The following is a 21455-nucleotide window of genomic DNA, read 5'->3' on the forward strand; positions in this document are numbered from 1 at the left end:
GGGGTCTAAGCCCTTGCTCATTTTTGACCCAAAAAAATCGAGATTTTCGATATTTAGTTGTTGAGCTGGAATGGAAGTCTGATCAATGCTGATTACGAAACCGGAAATCCCAATTGGATCAGACGAATATAACAAGAGATATTGCAGATTGAATCATCAACTGTTAGGTCTGGTTGAATCAAAAAAGTAAAAACTATACACTCCATATCCTAAGACAGTAGTAGGACACCCTGATTTTTATGCAGAGGAGCAAATAAGTCATTTTAGGCGGGTCTAAGCCCTTGCTCATTTTTGACCCAAAAAAATCGAGATTTTCGATATTTAGTTGTTGAGCTGGAATGGAAGTCTGATCAATGCTGATTACGAAACTGGAAATCCCAATTGGATCAGACGAATATAACAAGAGATATTGCAGATTGAAATTTTCAACTTTTGAAATATGACATTTCCAAAATGAAAATCTGAACGGTGAGAGATAGGCTTTCGAAAATGCTCGCAATGGATTCAGCTTATTTGAAAACCTATATTTTCATGATAAACTTTCTAATATCTGACTTTGTTTAAAAAAAAATCGAATTTATTTTTTTTCCATTTTTCATTTTCCAGTTCACTTTGAACTGCTCTCTGGAGTGCAATTCTCTATTGAATCATCAACTGTTAGGTTTGGTTGAATCAAAAAAGTAAGTACTATACACTCCATATCCTGAGACAGTAGTAGGACACCCTGATTTTTATGCAGAGGAGCAAATAGGTCATTTTAGGGGAGTCTAAGCCCTTGCTCATTTTTGACCCAAAAAATCGAGATTTTCGATATTCAGTTGTTTAGCTGGAATGGAAGCCTGATCAATGCTGATTACGAAACCGGATTTCCCAATTGGATCAGAGGAATATAACAAGAGATATTGCGGATTGAAATTTGCAACTTTTGAAAAATGCCATTTTCATGATGAAAATCTGAACGGAGAGAGATAGGCTTTCAGGAATACTTGCTATAGGTTCAGCATATTCGAAAACCTATATTTTCATGATGAACTTTCGAATATCGGACGTTGTTTGAAGAAAAATCGAATTTATTGTTTTTCCATTTTTCATTTTCCAGTTCAATTTGAACTGCTCCCTGGACTGCAATTCTCTATTGAATCATCAACTGTTTAGTTTGGTGGAATCAACAAAGTAAGTATCATACACTTTATATCCTAAGACAGTAGTTGAACTTCCTGATTTTCAGGCAGAAGAGCAAATAGTTCATTTTAGGGAGGTCTAACCCCTTGCTCATTTTTGACCCAAAAAATCGAGATTTTCGACATTTAGTTTTTGAGCTGAAATGGAAGCCTTATCAATGCTGATTACGAAACCGGAAATCCCAATTGGATCAGACGAATATAACAAGAGATATTGCAGATTGAATCATCAACTGTTAGGTTTGGTTGAATCAAAAAAGTAAGTACTATACACTCCATATCCTAAGACAGTAGTAGGACACCCTGATTTTTATGCAGAGGAGCATATAGGTCAGTTTAGGGGGGTCTGAGCCCTTGCTCATTTTTGACCCAAAAAATCGAGATTTTCGATATTTAGTTTTTGAGCTGGAATGAAAGCCTTATCAATGCTGATTATGAAACCGTAAATCCGAATTGGATCAAACGAATAAAACAAGAGATATTGCAGATTGAAATTTTCAACTTTTGGAAAATGACATTTCCAAAATGAAAATCTGAACAATGAGAGATAGGCTTTTGAGAATGCTAGCAATGGATTCAGCTTATTTGAAAACCTATATTTTCATATCAAACATTCAAATATCTGAGTTCGTTTGGAAAAAAAATCGAATTCATTGTTTTTCCATTTTTCATTCACCAGTTCACTTTGAACTGCTCTCTGGAGTGCAATTCTCTATTAAATCATCAACTGTTAGGTTCGGTTGAATCAAAAAAGTAAGTATTATACACTCCATATCCTAAAACAGTAGAGGACACCCTGATTCGTATGCAGAGGAGCAAATAGGTCATTTTAGGGGGGTCTAAGCCCTTGCTCATTTTTGACCCAAAAAATCGAGATTTTCGATATTTAGTTGTTGAGCTGGAATGGAAGCCTGATCAATGCTGATTACGAAACCGGAAATCCCAATTGGATCAGACGAATAAAACAAGAGATATTGCAGATTGAAATTTGCAACTTTTGAAAAATGACATTTCCAAAATGAAAATCTGAACAGTGAGAGATGTGCTTTTGAGAATGCTCGCAATGGATTCAGCTTATTTGAAAACCTTTATTTTCATATCAAAATTTCAAATATCTGAGTTCGTTTGAAAAAAAAAATCGAATTTATTGTTTTTCCATTTTTCATTTTCCAGTTCACTTTGAACTGCTCTCTGGAGTGCAATTCTCTATTGAATCATCAACTGTTAGGTTTGGTTGAATCAAAAAAGTGAGTACTATACACTCCATATCCTAAGACAGTAGTAGGACACCCTGATTTTTATGCAGAGGAGCAAATAGGTCATTTTAGGGGGTCTAAGCCCTTGCTCATTTTTGACCCAAAAAAATCGAGATTTTCTATATTTAGTTGTTGAGCTGGGATGGAAGCCTTATCAATGCTGATTTCGAAACCGGAAATTCGAATTGGATCAAACGAATATAACAAGAGATATTGCAGATTGAAATTTGCAACTTTTGAAAAATGACATTTCCAAAATGAAGATCTGAACGGTGAGAGATAGGCTTTTGAGAATGCTTGCAATGGATTCAGCTTATTTGAAAACCTATATTTTCATGATAAACTTTCAAATATCTTACTTTGTTTGAAAAAAAATCGAATTTATTTTTTTTCCATTTTTCATTTTCCAGTTCACTTTGAACTGCTCTCTGGAGTGCAATTCTCTATTGAATCATCAACTGTTAGGTTTGGTTGAATCAAAAACGTAAGTACTATACACTCCATATCCTGAGACAGTAGTAGGACACCCTGATTTTTATGCAGAGGAGCAAATAGGTCATTTTAGGGGGGTCTAAGCCCTTGCTCATTTTTGACCCAAAAAAATCGAGATTTTCGATATTTAGTTGTTGAGCTGGAATGGAAGTCTGATCAATGCTGATTACGAAACCGGAATTCCCAATTAGATCAGACGAATATAACAAGAGATATTGCAGATTGAATCATCAACTGTTAGGTCTGGTTGAATCAAAAAAGTAAGTACTATACACTCCATATCCTAAGACAGTAGTAGGACACCCTGATTTTTATGCAGAGGAGCAAATAGGTCATTTTAGGGGGTCTAAGCCCTTGCTCATTATTGACCCAAAAAAATCGAGATTTTCTATATTTAGTTGTTGAGCTGGGATGGAAGCCTTATCAATGCTGATTTCGAAACCGGAAATTCGAATTGGATCAAACGAATATAACAAGAGATATTGCAGATTGAAATTTGCAACTTTTGAAAAATGACATTTCCAAAATGAAAATCTGAACGGTGAGAGATAGGCTTTTGAGAATGCTCGCAATGGATTCAGCTTATTTGAAAACCTATATTTTCATATCAAACTTTCGAATATCTGGCTTCGTTTAAAACAAAATCGAATTTATTGTTTTTCCATTTTTCATTTTCCAGTTCACTTTGAACTGCTCTCTGGAGTGCAATTCTCTATTGAATCATCAACTGTTAGGTTTGGTTGAATCGAAAAGTAAGTATTATACACTGAATATCCTAAGACAGTAGTAGGACACCCTGATTTGTATGCGGAGGAGCAAATAAGTCATTTTAGGGGGTCTAAGCCCTTGCTCATTTTTGACCCAAAAAAATCGAGATTTTCGATATTTAGTTGTTGAGCTGGAATGGAAGCCTGATCAATGCTGATTACGAAACCGGAAATCCAAATTGGAACAGAGGAATATAACAAGAGATATTGCAGATTGAAATTTTCAACTTTTGAAAAATGATATTTCCAAAATGAAAATCTGAACGGTGGGAGATAGGCTTTCGAGAATGCTCGCAATGGATTCAGCTTATTTGAAAACCTTTATTTTCATATCAAATTTTCAAATATCTGACTTTGTTTAAAAAAAAAAATCGAATTTATTTTTTTTCCATTTTTCATTTTCCAGTTCACTTTGAACTGCTCTCTGGAGTGCAATTCTCTATTGAATCATCAACTGTTAGGTTTGGTTGAATCAAAAAAGTAAGTACTATACACTCCATATCCTAAGATAGTAGTAGGACACCCTGATTTTTATGCAGAGGAGCAAATAGGTCATTTTAGGGGGGTCTGAGCCCTTGCTCATTTTTGACCCAAAAAATCGAGATTTTCGATATTTAGTTGTTGAGCTGGAATGGAAGCTTGATCAATGCTTATTAAGAAACTGGAAATCCCAATTGGATCAGACGAATATAACAAGAGATATTGCAGATTGAAATTTTCAACTTTTGAAATATGACATTTCCAATATGAAAATCTGAACGGTGAGAGATAGGCTTTCGAGAATGCTCGCAATGGATTCAGCTTATTTGAAAACCTATATTTTCATGATAAACTTTCAAATATCTGACTTTGTTTGAAAAAAATCGAATTTATTTTTTTTCCATTTTTCATTTTCAAGTTCATTTTGAACTGCTCTCTGGAGTGCAATTCTCTATTGAATCATCAACTGTTAGGTTTGGTTGAATCGAAAAAGTAAGTACTATACACTCCATATCCTAAGACAGTAGTAGGACACCCTGATTTTTATGCAGAGGAGCAAATAGGTCATTTTAGGGGGGTTTAAGCCCTTGCTCATTTTTGACCCAAAAAATCGAGATTTTCGATATTTAGTTTTTGAGCTGGAATGAAAGCCTTATCAATGCTGATTATGAAACCGTAAATCCGAATTGGATCAAACGAATAAAACAAGAGATATTGCAGATTGAAATTTTCAACTTTTGGAAAATGACATTTCCAAAATGAAAATCTGAACAATGAGAGATAGGCTTTTGAGAATGCTAGCAATGGATTCAGCTTATTTGAAAACCTATATTTTCATATCAAACATTCAAATATCTGAGTTCGTTTGGAAAAAAAATCGAATTCATTGTTTTTCCATTTTTCATTTACCAGTTCACTTTGAACTGCTCTCTGGAGTGCAATTCTCTATTAAATCATCAACTGTTAGGTTCGGTTGAATCAAAAAAGTAAGTATTATACACTCCATATCCTAAAACAGTAGAGGACACCCTGATTCGTATGCAGAGGAGCAAATAGGTCATTTTAGGGGGGTCTAAGCCCTTGCTCATTTTTGACCCAAAAAATCGAGATTTTCGATATTTAGTTGTTGAGCTGGAATGGAAGCCTGATCAATGCTGATTACGAAACCGGAAATCCCAATTGGATCAGACGAATATAACAAGAGATATTGCAGATTGAAATTTGCAACTTTTGAAAAATGACATTTCCAAAATGAAAATCTGAACAGTGAGAGATGTGCTTTTGAGAATGCTCGCAATGGATTCAGCTTATTTGAAAACCTTTATTTTCATATCAAAATTTCAAATATCTGAGTTCGTTTGAAAAAAAAAATCGAATTTATTGTTTTTCCATTTTTCATTTTCCAGTTCACTTTGAACTGCTCTCTGGAGTGCAATTCTCTATTGAATCATCAACTGTTAGGTTTGGTTGAATCAAAAAAGTGAGTACTATACACTCCATATCCTAAGACAGTAGTAGGACACCCTGATTTTTATGCAGAGGAGCAAATAGGTCATTTTAGGGGGTCTAAGCCCTTGCTCATTTTTGACCCAAAAAAATCGAGATTTTCTATATTTAGTTGTTGAGCTGGGATGGAAGCCTTATCAATGCTGATTTCGAAACCGGAAATTCGAATTGGATCAAACGAATATAACAAGAGATATTGCAGATTGAAATTTGCAACTTTTGAAAAATGACATTTCCAAAATGAAGATCTGAACGGTGAGAGATAGGCTTTTGAGAATGCTTGCAATGGATTCAGCTTATTTGAAAACCTATATTTTCATGATAAACTTTCAAATATCTTACTTTGTTTGAAAAAAAATCGAATTTATTTTTTTTCCATTTTTCATTTTCCAGTTCACTTTGAACTGCTCTCTGGAGTGCAATTCTCTATTGAATCATCAACTGTTAGGTTTGGTTGAATCAAAAACGTAAGTACTATACACTCCATATCCTGAGACAGTAGTAGGACACCCTGATTTTTATGCAGAGGAGCAAATAGGTCATTTTAGGGGGGTCTAAGCCCTTGCTCATTTTTGACCCAAAAAAATCGAGATTTTCGATATTTAGTTGTTGAGCTGGAATGGAAGTCTGATCAATGCTGATTACGAAACCGGAATTCCCAATTAGATCAGACGAATATAACAAGAGATATTGCAGATTGAATCATCAACTGTTAGGTCTGGTTGAATCAAAAAAGTAAGTACTATACACTCCATATCCTAAGACAGTAGTAGGACACCCTGATTTTTATGCAGAGGAGCAAATAGGTCATTTTAGGGGGTCTAAGCCCTTGCTCATTTTTGACCCAAAAAAATCGAGATTTTCTATATTTAGTTGTTGAGCTGGGATGGAAGCCTTATCAATGCTGATTTCGAAACCGGAAATTCGAATTGGATCAAACGAATATAACAAGAGATATTGCAGATTGAAATTTGCAACTTTTGAAAAATGACATTTCCAAAATGAAAATCTGAACGGTGAGAGATAGGCTTTTGAGAATGCTCGCAATGGATTCAGCTTATTTGAAAACCTATATTTTCATATCAAACTTTCGAATATCTGGCTTCGTTTAAAACAAAATCGAATTTATTGTTTTTCCATTTTTCATTTTCCAGTTCACTTTGAACTGCTCTCTGGAGTGCAATTCTCTATTGAATCATCAACTGTTAGGTTTGGTTGAATTAAAAAAGTAAGTTCTATACATTCCATATCCTAAGACAGTAGTAGGACACCCTGATTTTTATGCAGAGGAGCAAATAGGTCATTTTAGGGGGGTTTAAGCCCTTGCTCATTTTTAACCCAAAAAATCGAGATTTTCGATATTTAGTTTTTGAGCTGGAATGAAAGCCTTATCAATGCTGATTACGAAACCGGAAATCCGAATTGGATCAAACGAATATAACAAGAGATATTGCAGATTGAAATTTTCAACTTTTGAAAAATGACATTTCCAAAATGAAAATCTGAACGGTTAGAGATAGGCTTTTGAGAATGCTCGCAATGGATTCAGCTTATTTGAAAACCTATATTTTCATATCAAACTTTCGAATATCTGGCTTCGTTTAAAAAAACATCGAATTTATTGTTTTTCCATTTTTCATTTTCCAGTTCACTTTGAACTGCTCTCTGGAGTGCAATTCTCTATTGAATCATCAACTGTTAGGTTTGGTTGAATCGAAAAGTAAGTATTATACACTGAATATCCTAAGACAGTAGTAGGACACCCTGATTTGTATGCGGAGGAGCAAATAAGTCATTTTAGGGGGTCTAAGCCCTTGCTCATTTTTGACCCAAAAAAATCGAGATTTTCGATATTTAGTTGTTGAGCTGGAATGGAAGCCTGATCAATGCTGATTACGAAACCGGAAATCCAAATTGGAACAGAGGAATATAACAAGAGATATTGCAGATTGAAATTTTCAACTTTTGAAAAATGATATTTCCAAAATGAAAATCTGAACGGTGGGAGATAGGCTTTCGAGAATGCTCGCAATGGATTCAGCTTATTTGAAAACCTTTATTTTCATATCAAATTTTCAAATATCTGACTTTGTTTAAAAAAAAAATCGAATTTATTTTTTTTCCATTTTTCATTTTCCAGTTCACTTTGAACTGCTCTCTGGAGTGCAATTCTCTATTGAATCATCAACTGTTAGGTTTGGTTGAATCAAAAAAGTAAGTACTATACACTCCATATCCTAAGATAGTAGTAGGACACCCTGATTTTTATGCAGAGGAGCAAATAGGTCATTTTAGGGGGGTCTGAGCCCTTGCTCATTTTTGACCCAAAAAATCGAGATTTTCGATATTTAGTTGTTGAGCTGGAATGGAAGCTTGATCAATGCTTATTAAGAAACTGGAAATCCCAATTGGATCAGACGAATATAACAAGAGATATTGCAGATTGAAATTTTCAACTTTTGAAATATGACATTTCCAATATGAAAATCTGAACGGTGAGAGATAGGCTTTCGAGAATGCTCGCAATGGATTCAGCTTATTTGAAAACCTATATTTTCATGATAAACTTTCAAATATCTGACTTTGTTTGAAAAAAATCGAATTTATTTTTTTTCCATTTTTCATTTTCAAGTTCATTTTGAACTGCTCTCTGGAGTGCAATTCTCTATTGAATCATCAACTGTTAGGTTTGGTTGAATCGAAAAAGTAAGTACTATACACTCCATATCCTAAGACAGTAGTAGGACACCCTGATTTTTATGCAGAGGAGCAAATAGGTCATTTTAGGGGGGTTTAAGCCCTTGCTCATTTTTGACCCAAAAAATCGAGATTTTCGATATTTAGTTTTTGAGCTGGAATGAAAGCCTTATCAATGCTGATTACGAAACCGGAAATCCGAATTGGATCAAACGAATATAACAAGAGATATTGCAGATTGAAATTTTCAACTTTTGGAAAATGACATTTCCAAAATGAAAATCTGAACGGTGAGAGATAGGCTTTTGAGAATGCTTGCAATGAATTCAGCTTATTTGAAAACCTATATTTTCATATCAAACATTCAAATATCTGAGTTCGTTTGAAGAAAAAATCGAATTTATTGTTTTTCCATTATTCATTTACCAGTTCACTTTGAACTGCTCTCTGGAGTGCAATTCTCTATTAAATCATCAACTGTTAGGTTTGGTTGAATCAAAAAAGTAAGTATTATACACTCCATATCCTAAAATAGTAGTAGGACACCCTTATTTGTATGCAGAGGAGCAAATAGGTCATTTTAGGGGGGTCTAAGCCCTTGCTCATTTTTGACCCAAAAAATCGAGATTTTCGATATTTAGTTGTTGAGCTGGAATGGAAGCCTGATCAATGCTGATAACGAAACCAGAAATCCCAATTGGATCAGACGAATATAACAAGAGATATTGCAGATTGAAATTTGCATATTTTGAAAAATGCCATTTTCAAGATGAAAATCTGAACGGAGAGAGATAGGCTTTCAGGAATACTTGCTATAGATTCAGCATATTCGAAAACCTATATTTTCATGATGAACTTTCAAATATCCGACGTTGTTTAAAGAAAAATCGAATTTATTGTTTTTCCATTTTTCATTTTCCAGTTCAATTTGAACTGCTCTCTGGAGTGCAATTCTCTATTGAACCATCAACTGTTAGGTTTGGTTGAATCAAAAAAGTAAGTACTATACACTCCATATCCTAAGACAGTAGTAGGACACCCTGATTTGTATGCGGAGGAGCAAATAGGTCATTTTAGGGGGTCTAAGCCCTTGCTCATTTTTGACCCAGAAAAATCGAGATTTTCGATATTTAGTTGTTGAGCTGGAATGGAAGCCTGATCAATGCTGATAACGAAACCACAAATCCCAATTGGATAAGACGAATATAACAAGAGATATTGCAGATTGAAATTTTCAACTTTTGAAAAATGACATTTCCAAAATGAAAATCTGAACGGTGAGAGATAGGCTTTTGGGAATGCTCGCAATGGGTTCAGCTTATTTGAAAACCTATATTTTCATATCGAACTTTCAAATATCTGGCTTCGTTTAAAAAAAAATCGAATCTATTGTTTTTCCATTTTTCATTTTCCAGTTCACTTTGAACTGCTCTCTGGAGTGCAATTCTCTATTGAATCATCAACTGTTAGGTTTGGTTGAATCAAAAAAGTAAGTTCTATACACTCCATATCCTAAGACAGTAGTAGGACACCCTAATTTTTATGCAGAGGAGCAAATAGGTCATTTTAGGGCGGTCTAAGCCCTTGCTCATTTTTGACCCAAAAAATCGAGATTTTCGATATTTAGTTTTTGAGCTGGAATGAAAGCCTGATCACTGCTGATAACGAAACCGGAAATCCCAATTGGATCAGACGAATATAACAAGAGATATTGCAGATTAAAATTTGCAACTTTTGAAAAATTACATTTCCAAAATGAAAATCTGAACAGTGAGAGATAGGCTTTTGAGAATGCTCGCAATGGATTCAGCTTATTTGAAAACCTTCATTTTCATATCAAACTTTCAAATATCTGAGTTCGTTTGAAAAAAAAAATCGAATTTATTGTTTTTCCATTTTTCATTTTCCAGTTCACTTTGAACTGCTCTCTGGAGTGCAATTCTCTATTGAATCATCAACTGTTAGGTTTGGTTGAATCGAAAAGTAAGTATTATACACTGAATATCCTAAGACAGTAGTAGGACACCCTGATTTGTATGCGGAGGAGCAAATAGGTCATTTTAGGGGGTCTAAGCCCTTGCTCATTTTTGACCCAAAAAAATCGAGATTTTCGATATTTAGTTGTTGAGCTGGAATGGAAGCCTGATCAATGCTGATTACGAAACCGGAAATCCCAATTGGATCAGAGGAATAACAAGAGATATTTCAGATTGAAATTTTCAACTTTTGAAAAATGACATTTCCAAAATGAAAATCTGAACGGTGGGAGATAGGCTTTCGAGAATGCTCGCAATGGATTCAGCTTATTTGAAAACCTTTATTTTCATATCAAATTTTCAAATATCTGACTTTGTTTGAAAAAAAATCGAATTTGTTTTTTTTCCATTTCTCATTTTCCAGTTCACTTTGAACTGCTCTCTGGAGTGCAATTCTCTATTGAATCATCAACTGTTAGGTTTGGTTGAATCAAAAAAGTAAGTACTATACACTCCATATCCTAAGATAGTAGTAGGACACCCTGATTTTTATGCAGAGGTGCAAATAGGTCATTTTAGGGTGGTCTGAGCCCCTGCTCATTTTTGACCCAAAAAATCGAGATTTTCGATATTTAGTTGTTGAGCTGGAATGGAAGCTTGATCAATGCTTATTAAGAAACTGGAAATCCCAATTGGATCAGACGAATATAACAAGAGATATTGCAGATTGAAATTTTCAAATTTTGAAATATGACATTTCCAATATGAAAATCTGAACGGTGAGAGATAGGCTTTCGAGAATGCTCGCAATGGATTCAGCTTATTTGAAAACCTATATTTTCATATCAAACTTTCAAATATCTGGCTTCGTTTAAAAAAAATCGAATCTATTGTTTTTCCATTTTTCATTTTCCAGTTCACTTTGAACTGCTCTCTGAAATGCAATTCTCTATTGAATCATCAACTGTTAGGTTTGGTTGAATCAAAAAGTAAGTATTATACACTCCATATCCTAAGACAGTAGTAGGATACCCTGATTTGTATGCGGCGGAGCAAATAGGTCATTTTAGGGGGTCTAAGCCCTTGCTCATTTTTGACCCAGAAAAATCGAGATTTTCGATATTTAGTTGTTGAGCTGGAATGGAAGCCTGATCAATGCTGATAACGAAACCACAAATCCCAATTGGATAAGACGAATATAACAAGAGATATTGCAGATTGAAATTTTCAACTTTTGAAAAATGATATTTCCAAAATGAAAATCTGAACGGTGAGAGATAGGCTTTTGAGAATGCTCGCAATGGATTCAGCTTATTTGAAAACCTATATTTTCATATCAAACATTCGAATATCTGGCTTCGTTTAAAAAAAAATCGAATCTATTGTTTTTCCATTTTTCATTTTCCAGTTCACTTTGAACTGCTCTCTGGAGTGCAATTCTCTATTGAATCATCAACTGTTAGGTTTGGTTGAATCGAAAAAGTAAGTACTATACACTCCATATCCTAAGACAGTAGTAGGACACCCTGATTTTTATGCAGAGGAGCAAATAGGTCATTTTAGGGGGGTTTAAGCCCTTGCTCATTTTTGACCCAAAAAATCGAGATTTTCGATATTTAGTTTTTGAGCTGGAATGAAAGCCTTATCAATGCTGATTACGAAACCAGAAATCCGAATTGGATCAAACGAATATAACAAGAGATATTGCAGATTGAAATTTTCAACTTTTGGAAAATGACATTTCCAAAATGAAAATCTGAACGGTGAGAGATAGGCTTTTGAGAATGCTTGCAATGAATTCAGCTTATTTGAAAACCTATATTTTCATATCGAACATTCAAATATCTGAGTTCGTTTGAAGAAAAAATCGAATTTATTGTTTTTCCATTATTCATTTACCAGTTCACTTTGAACTGCTCTCTGGAGTGCAATTCTCTATTAAATCATCAACTGTTAGGTTTGGTTGAATCAAAAAAGTAAGTATTATACACTCCATATCCTAAAATAGTAGTAGGACACCCTTATTTGTATGCAGAGGAGCAAATAGGTCATTTTAGGGGGGTCTAAGCCCTTGCTCATTTTTGACCCAAAAAATCGAGATTTTCGATATTTAGTTGTTGAGCTGGAATGGAAGCCTGATCAATGCTGATAACGAAACCAGAAATCCCAATTGGATCAGACGAATATAACAAGAGATATTGCAGATTGAAATTTGCAACTTTTGAAAAATGCCATTTTCAAGATGAAAATCTGAACGGAGAGAGATAGGCTTTCAGGAATACTTGCTATGGATTCAGCATATTCGAAAACCTATATTTTCATGATGAACTTTCAAATATCCGACGTTGTTTAAAGAAAAATCGAATTTATTGTTTTTCCATTTTTCATTTTCCAGTTCAATTTGAACTGCTCTCTGGAGTGCAATTCTCTATTGAACCATCAACTGTTAGGTTTGGTTGAATCAAAAAAGTAAGTACTATACACTCCATATCCTAAGACAGTAGTAGGACACCCTGATTTGTATGCGGAGGAGCAAATAGGTCATTTTAGGGGGTCTAAGCCCTTGCTCATTTTTGACCCAGAAAAATCGAGATTTTCGATATTTAGTTGTTGAGCTGGAATGGAAGCCTGATCAATGCTGATAACGAAACCACAAATCCCAATTGGATAAGACGAATATAACAAGAGATATTGCAGATTGAAATTTTCAACTTTTGAAAAATGCCATTTTCAAGATGAAAATCTGAACGGAGAGAGATAGGCTTTCAGGAATACTTGTTTTAGGTTCAGCATATTCGAAAACTTATATTTTCATGATGAACTTTCAAATATCGGACGTTGTTTGAAGAAAAATCGAATTTATTGTTTTTCCATTTTTCATTTTCCAGTTCACTTTGAACTGCTCTCTGGAGTGCAATTCTCTATTGAATCATCAACTGTTAGGTTTGGTTGAATCAAAATAGTAAGTTCTATACACTCCATATCCTAAGACAGTAGTAGGACACCCTGATTTTTATGCAGAGGAGCAAATGGGTCATTTTAGGAGGGTCTAAGCCCTTGCTCATTTTTGACCCAAAAAATCGAGATTTACGATATTAAGTTTTTGAGCTGGAATGGAAGCCTCATCAATGCTGATTACGAAACCGGAAATCCCAATTGGATCAGACGAATATAACAAGAGATATTGCAGATTGAAATTTGCAACTTTTGAAAAATGACATTTCCAAAATGAAAATCTGAACAGTGAGAGATAGGCTTTTGGGAATGCTCGCAATGGATTCAGCTCATTTGAAAACCTATATTTTCATATCAAACTTTCAAATATCTGGCTTCGTTTAAAAAAAATCGAATCTATTGTTTTTCCATTTTTCATTTTCCAGTTCACTTTGAACTGCTCTCTGAAATGCAATTCTCTATTGAATCATCAACTGTTAGGTTTGGTTGAATCAAAAAGTAAGTATTATACACTCCATATCCTAAGACAGTAGTAGGATACCCTGATTTGTATGCGGCGGAGCAAATAGGTCATTTTAGGGGGTCTAAGCCCTTGCTCATTTTTGACCCAGAAAAATCGAGATTTTCGATATTTAGTTGTTGAGCTGGAATGGAAGCCTGATCAATGCTGATAACGAAACCACAAATCCCAATTGGATAAGACGAATATAACAAGAGATATTGCAGATTGAAATTTTCAACTTTTGAAAAATGACATTTCCAAAATGAAAATCTGAACGGTGAGAGATAGGCTTTTGGGAATGCTCGCAATGGATTCAGCTTATTTGAAAACCTATATTTTCATATCAAACATTCGAATATCTGGCTTCGTTTAAAAAAAAATCGAATCTATTGTTTTTCCATTTTTCATTTTCCAGTTCACTTTGAACTGCTCTCTGGAGTGCAATTCTCTATTGAATCATCAACTGTTAGGTTTGGTTGAATCGAAAAAGTAAGTACTATACACTCCATATCCTAAGACAGTAGTAGGACACCCTGATTTTTATGCAGAGGAGCAAATAGGTCATTTTAGGGGGGTTTAAGCCCTTGCTCATTTTTGACCCAAAAAATCGAGATTTTCGATATTTAGTTTTTGAGCTGGAATGAAAGCCTTATCAATGCTGATTACGAAACCGGAAATCCGAATTGGATCAAACGAATATAACAAGAGATATTGCAGATTGAAATTTTCAACTTTTGGAAAATGACATTTCCAAAATGAAAATCTGAACAGTGAGAGATAGGCTTTTGAGAATGCTCGCAATGGATTCAGCTTATTTGAAAACCTTTATTTTCATATCAAACTTTCAAATATCTGAGTTCGTTTGAAAAAAAAAATCGAATTTATTGTTTTTCCATTTTTCATTTTCCAGTTCACTTTGAACTGCTCTCTGGAGTGCAATTCTCTATTTAATCATCAACTGTTAGGTTTGTTTGAATCAAAAAGTAAGTATTATACACTCCATATTCTAAGACAGTAGTAGGACACCCTGATTTGTATGCGGAGGAGCAAATAGGTCATTTTAGGGGGTCTAAGCCCTTGCTCATTTTTGACCCAAAAAAATCGAGATTTTCGATATTTAGTTGTTGAGCTGTAATGGAAGTTTGATCAATGCTGATTACGAAACCGGAAATCCCAATTGGATCAGAGGAATATAACAAGAGATATTGCAGATTGAAATTTGCAACTTTTGAAAAATGCCATTTTCAAGATGAAAATCTGAACGGAGAGAGATAGGCTTTCAGGAATACTTGCTTTAGGTTCAGCATATTCGAAAACTTATATTTTCATGATGAACTTTCAAATATCGGACGTTGTTTGAAGAAAAATCGAATTTATTGTTTTTCCATTTTTCATTTTCCAGTTCAATTTGAACTGCTCTCTGGAGTGCAATTCTCTATTGAATCATCAACTGTTTAGTTTGGTGGAATCAACAAAGTAAGTATCATACACTCCATATCCTAAGACAGTAGTTTAACTTCCTGATTTTCAGGCAGAAGAGCAAATAGGTCATTTTAGGGGGGTCTAACCCCTTGCTCATTTTTGACCGTAAAAAATCGAGATTTTCGATATTTAGTTTTTGAGCTGAAATGGAAGCCTTATCAATGCTGATTACGAAACCGGAAATCCCAATTGGATCAGACGAATATAACAAGAGAAATTGCAGATTTCAACATGGCGCCACGAAGTGTTCATGGTGCAGAAAAATTGTGTAATAAATGTACGAAAGAAGTGAAAATATCAATAACCTGCTCAAGATGCAGCAAATATTTCCATCCCAGTTGTGTGTTAAAGATTCCTGGAATGTATGTGGGAGTTGATGGTGAAGTTATTTGTTGTGATAACATAACCTCAAAAAATTGTCACTGTAAGGAGAAGGATGCTGAAATTCTCAAACTGAAGACCCGAATTGCAGATTTAAATGAAGCCTCCTTCGAGCAATCCATGGTTGTAAACCAACTGTCAAAAAACAGTGGAAATGATTCGCTAAATTGCGATGATGAGACTAAGTCCGTGAGTACATTCATTGATGACGAAGACAGCAAAGAAACTGTTATTGGGTATTTGAACACAATAATTGAAGGAAAAAATGAGCTAATAAATGAGCTAAAGGACAAAATTATGCTTTTGAAAGAGTACAATATTTCGATTAAATCGACCATAAAGGGGCGTACTGCGCCATCTAACATACCCACTAAGGGTGAACTGACTCCCGTACTAGTGGATCAACCTACCGATAAACGTGACAATCCTCTGGATCTCGTAGAGGAACCTATATCCTTAGAAAATGGTAAAACATTATCGGAGAAGAAAACTTTTCAGAAAGCGAAAGTTAGTAAACATAAACATATCATCACGCATGATGATGTAAATATGGCTGAGGAATCTAAAAACACGTCTAAAACAAACGAGTGGAAGATTATAAATAGGAAGAATAAAGGAAATTCTAAGAAATGGTCTATTACAGGTTCTGGAAGTAACAACGACATCATGGCAACTCAAAGGCAAATTCAACTCTTTGTATCTAGGATTTCTCCGTCCACATCGATAGGTGACTTTACAGCTATGGTAAAAACAGAAATTAATGAAGCTGTATGCGAGAAATTGACTTCTAAATATCCGGAAAAATATTCATCCTTTAGGGTTTCGATAAATGCGACAAGCTTCGAAAAGGCGAAAGACCCAAATATGTGGCCTGATGGTTCTGTGGTATCCAAGTTTTTTCAGAGCAGACAGCTTCAAAAAGAAAAGAAGTGAAATCGATGATTTCTGAAGGTACAGCATGTTTTTCTTTGGTGCATTTGAATGTACAGGGAATTGGTGATAAGTTGAACCTACTGGAGTTATTTCTTGACGAAGTTGGTAGCACGGATATTTTGTGTGTTACTGAACATTTTGTTAAATCTTCCTTATGTGACAGGTTGTCACTGTCTGGCTGGATAACCGCAAACTCTTTTGGTAGAGAATCGAGGAGCCGTGGAGGTGTTGTCATTTTTTGTAGAAATAATTTGTTTTCTGTTTGTCCTGAAATAGATACATTGTCTGTTGAGACTCATTGTGAGATTGCCAGTTTGAGATTATCTTCTTTTAGTGTGACTGTGATATCCATATATAGATCTCCTAAAGGGGATTTTCATAAATTTTTGACTATAGTGGAGTCTATTCTTGTTAAAATAAATTTGTGTGAGAAATTCATTATTTGTGGTGATTTAAATGTAAATTTTAATATTTCAGACTATTACTCAGATGCATTCTGTGACTTATTGTCATCCTATGGGTTTCGGCGAACCGTTTTTGAACCTACAAGAGGTAAAAACTGCCTGGACAATATTTTTTTGAATTTTGGCTGTTCAGATTGTCGTGGTAGGGTACATGAAGTGAGTTTCTCTGATCATAGAGCGCAGAGGTTAACGGTGAGGATCCCTGGTGAGTCTAGAGATAGGTCGGTTCGGGTTTTCCGACCGCGTACTGGAAGAGCTTTCAATGAGTTTTATGGCTTCCTGGAGAATATTGATTTCAACGTTCATGGAACTGCTAATCAGTCGGTGAATGAAAATTTCAAACATTTTCATGATGTTTTCCTTAATGCATATGAGAGATGTTTTCCTCTTAAGGCTATCACCAGAGAAAAATTAAGGGTAGGTATCAGTGAGGGCTGCTACAATGATAGATTGAGAGCTCTACGGGATGACCTAAATCTTGTATCGGGTTTGTATGACAGATACGGCACTGAGCGTCTGAAGATTCATAAGAGGAGATTGAAAACGAGGTATGAAATGGAGATAAGAAATGCTAAGATTAAACACAATGATCAAATTATAGCGAAATCTAACAACAAAGTTCGAACTATGTGGACCATGATCGACCAGAGACGCGGAGTTACGAGGGGGCAGTCTGATATTCAGGTTGATGTTGAGACATTGAGTGAGTATTTTCACTCTGTTCCACACAGAATTGCTGGGAGTGTCGATAAAGGTAATATTGACGTTGAGACTTTGTTTTCGAAAGAAATTCGAAGTGATCTCAGTTTTTCATTTAGGGAGGTATCTTTTATCGAGGTAAGAGATATTGTGAGCTCATTGAAGAGTAGCACCTCTAAAGATTTCTATGATTTGTCTGTTGACTTGATTCATTCATGATTGCTGTATCTCGTTACCGGGAATAATTCTACAAAAAGAAGAAAAAAAAAAAAATCGAACAGACTTGTAATTTCTTAGTGCTAGTTGCGACTGTGTGCCCTCCTGTGACTAAAGAGACCCAACCGTGACCTGCAGATCCTTCCACACTCAGGGCATGGATAGTCACCAACCAGATCTGGCCGCCGCTGTATCCTTCTCGATTCTCTATTATAACTGTGTACCAAAGACCTCCACTGTGACCTGTCTAACGCTAGTTGTTCCCAGTTATGATTGGCATTAACTGATTTTAGGGATTGATGTAGTGTATCCTTAAACCGCTTATACTGGCCTCCTGGTTTCCGGGCTCCCTCAGTGAGTTCGCCGTATAGAGCTATTTTGGGGAGTCTTGTGTCATGCATCCTCAGAATGTGGCCGCTCCATCTGAGTCGGGCCCTCGTTACTTGAGTCTCAATTGTTGTACAACTCGCGCGCTGCAAGACTTCTGCATTCGAAACTTTGTGGAACCATCTGATGTGCATTATCTGTCTTAGATGACGTTGCTGCGTCTGTTCAAGCTGTTTAATATGTCGCCTGTAGGGAGTCCAGCTTTCGCTTCCGTAAAGAAGCGTTCGGAGGACCACTGCTCTGTAAACAGCTGTTTTGGTCTTCAGATTGAGGTCGTGATTTTGAAACACTCTGTCCTTCAGCTTCCAGAATGCCCGTGATGCCGAATTGATACGGTTGTGTATTTCTGTGTCAAGGTTAGCCCTAGTATTTATGAAGCTTCCCAAGTATTTGAACTGTTCGACCTGTTCTAGAGTTTCATTGTTCAGGCTGATATCTGTTTGAAGCCTTTCTGGCGGACTCACCAGGATTTTGGTCTTGTCAATATTGATTCTAAGGCCTAAAGCTTCGTATATATGTTTATAGGTGTCCATCATTATCTGTAGATCCTCTGAGCTGCTAGCGATGAGTGAACAGTCGTCTGCATATTGAAGTTCCGTGATAAACTTGGTACGGGTTTTCGCTCTGAGGCGCTTCAGGTTAAACAGGCCTCCATCAAATCTGAATCTTATCCCAACACCTCTTACGGGCATGCTCATGTCAGCAATTATCGATACAGCTATGGCGAAAATATTGAACAGTAAAGGCGCTAATACGCAGCCTTGTTTTATTCCAGAGTTGGTTGAGAAATGGTCGGTTGTAGAGCCATTATGCTGTATTCTAGCGGTGTTGTTGGTATGAAGGCTTTTACACACTGCTAGGAATTTTTCCGGTACTCCTAGACGTGCCATGATTTTCCATAGCGCTCTCCGATTCACCGAGTCGAATGCCTTGCTTAAATCGATGAAGGCTGTATAAATCCTTGATTGTTGTTCACGGGCCTTTTCTTGTAGCTGTCGCAGTGTAAAAATTAGGTCCACCGTACCTCGATTTGGTCGAAAGCCGCACTGGGATTCAGGTAAAAGCTTCTCTGAGAGTGGAACCAGACGATTAGCCATAATCTTCGAGAGAATTTTCCCGGCCACATTAAGCAACGATATGCCCCTGTAATTGTTGCAATTCGACGTATCGCCTCTGTTCTTATAGAGGTTGATAACTAAAGCGTCTCTGAAGTCTTGTGGCACATCTCCCTGTTCCCAGATTTTGCGGAATAGTATTAGGAGACTATTGACAATGTCCTCATCCAAGGCTTTGAATATCTCCGCCGGAATGCCGTCTAGACCAGGTGACTTATCATTTTTCATATTTTTAATCGCACTTATGATTTCCGACATTGAGATTTCGTCATCAAGCGATGTCATCGGACTATACGCGGGGAGCAGGTCTAAAATGGTTAAATCCGAGTCGTAAACTTTCAAATATCTGACTTTGTTCAAAAAAAAAATCGAATTTATTTTTTTTCCATTTTTCATTTTCCAGTTCACTTTGAACTTCTCTCTGGAGTGCAATTCTCTATTGAATCATCAACTGTTAGGTTTGGTTGAATCAAAAGAGTAAGTTCTATACACTCCATATCCTAAGACAGTAGTAGGACACCCTGATTTTTATGCAGAGGAGCAAATAGGTCATTTTAGGGGGTCTAAGCCCTTGCTCATTTTTGACCCAAAAAAATCGAGATTTTCGATATTTAGTTGTTGAGCTGGAATGGAAGCCTGATCAATGCTGATAACGAAACCAGAAATCCCAATTGGATCAGACGAATATAACAAGAGATATTGCAGATTGAAATTTTCAACTTTTGTAAAATGACATTTCCAAAATGAAAATCTGAAAGTTGAGAGATAGGCTTTTGGGAATGCTCGCAATGGATTTAGCTTATTTGAAAAACTATATTTTCATATCAAACTTTCAAATATCTGGCTTCGTTTAAAAAAAAATCGAATCTATTGTTTTTACATTTTTCATTTTCCAGTTCACTTTGAACTGCTCTCTGGAGTGCAATTCTCTATTGAATCATCAACTGTTAGGTTTGGTTGAATCAAAAAAGTAAGTTCTATACACTCCATATCCTAAGACAGTAGTAGGACACCCTGATTTTTATGCAGAGGAGCAAATAGGTCATTTTAGGGGGGTCTAAGCCCTTGCTCATTTTTGACCCAAAAAATCGAGATTTTCGATATTAAGTTTTTGAGCTGGAATGAAAGCCTGATCAATGCTGATAACGAAACCGAAAATCCCAATTGGATCAAACGAATATAACAAGAGATATTGCAGATTAAAATTTGCAACTTTTGAAAAATGACATTTCCAAAATGAAAATCTGAACAGTGAGAGATAGGCTTTTGAGAATGCTCGCAATGGATTCAGCTTATTTGAAAACCTATATTTTCATGATAAACTTTCAAATATCTGACTTTGTTTAAAAAAAAATCGAATTTATTTTTTTTCCATTTTTCATTTTCCAGTTCACTTTGAACTGCTCTCTGGAGTGCAATTCTCTATTGAATCATCAACTGTTAGGTTTGGTTGAATCGAGAAAGTAAGTACTATACACTCCATATCCTAAGACAGTAGTAGGACACCCTGATTTTTATGCCGAGGAGCAAATAGGTCATTTTAGGGGGGTCTAAGCCCTTGCTCATTTTTGACCCAAAAAATCGAAATTTTCGATATTAAGTTTTTGAGCTGGAATGAAAGCCTGATCAATGCTGATAACGAAACCGAAAATCCCAATTGGATCAAACGAATATAACCAGAGATATTGCAGATTAAAATTTGCAACTTTTGAAAAATGACATTTCCAAAATGAAAATCTGAACAGTGAGAGATAGGCTTTTGAGAATGCTCGCAATGGATTCAGCTTATTTGAAAACCTTCATTTTCATATAAAACTTTCAAATATCTGACTTCGTTTGAAAAAAAATCGAATTTATTTTTTTTCCATTTTTCATTTTCCAGTTCACATTGAACTGCTCTCTGGAGTGCAATTCTCTATTGAATCATCGACTGTTAGGTTTGGTTGAATCAAAAAAGTAAGTACTA

The sequence above is a fragment of the Coccinella septempunctata genome, chromosome 6 (assembly GCF_907165205.1).
Source record: "Coccinella septempunctata chromosome 6, icCocSept1.1, whole genome shotgun sequence".
NCBI lineage: Eukaryota > Metazoa > Arthropoda > Insecta > Coleoptera > Coccinellidae > Coccinella > Coccinella septempunctata.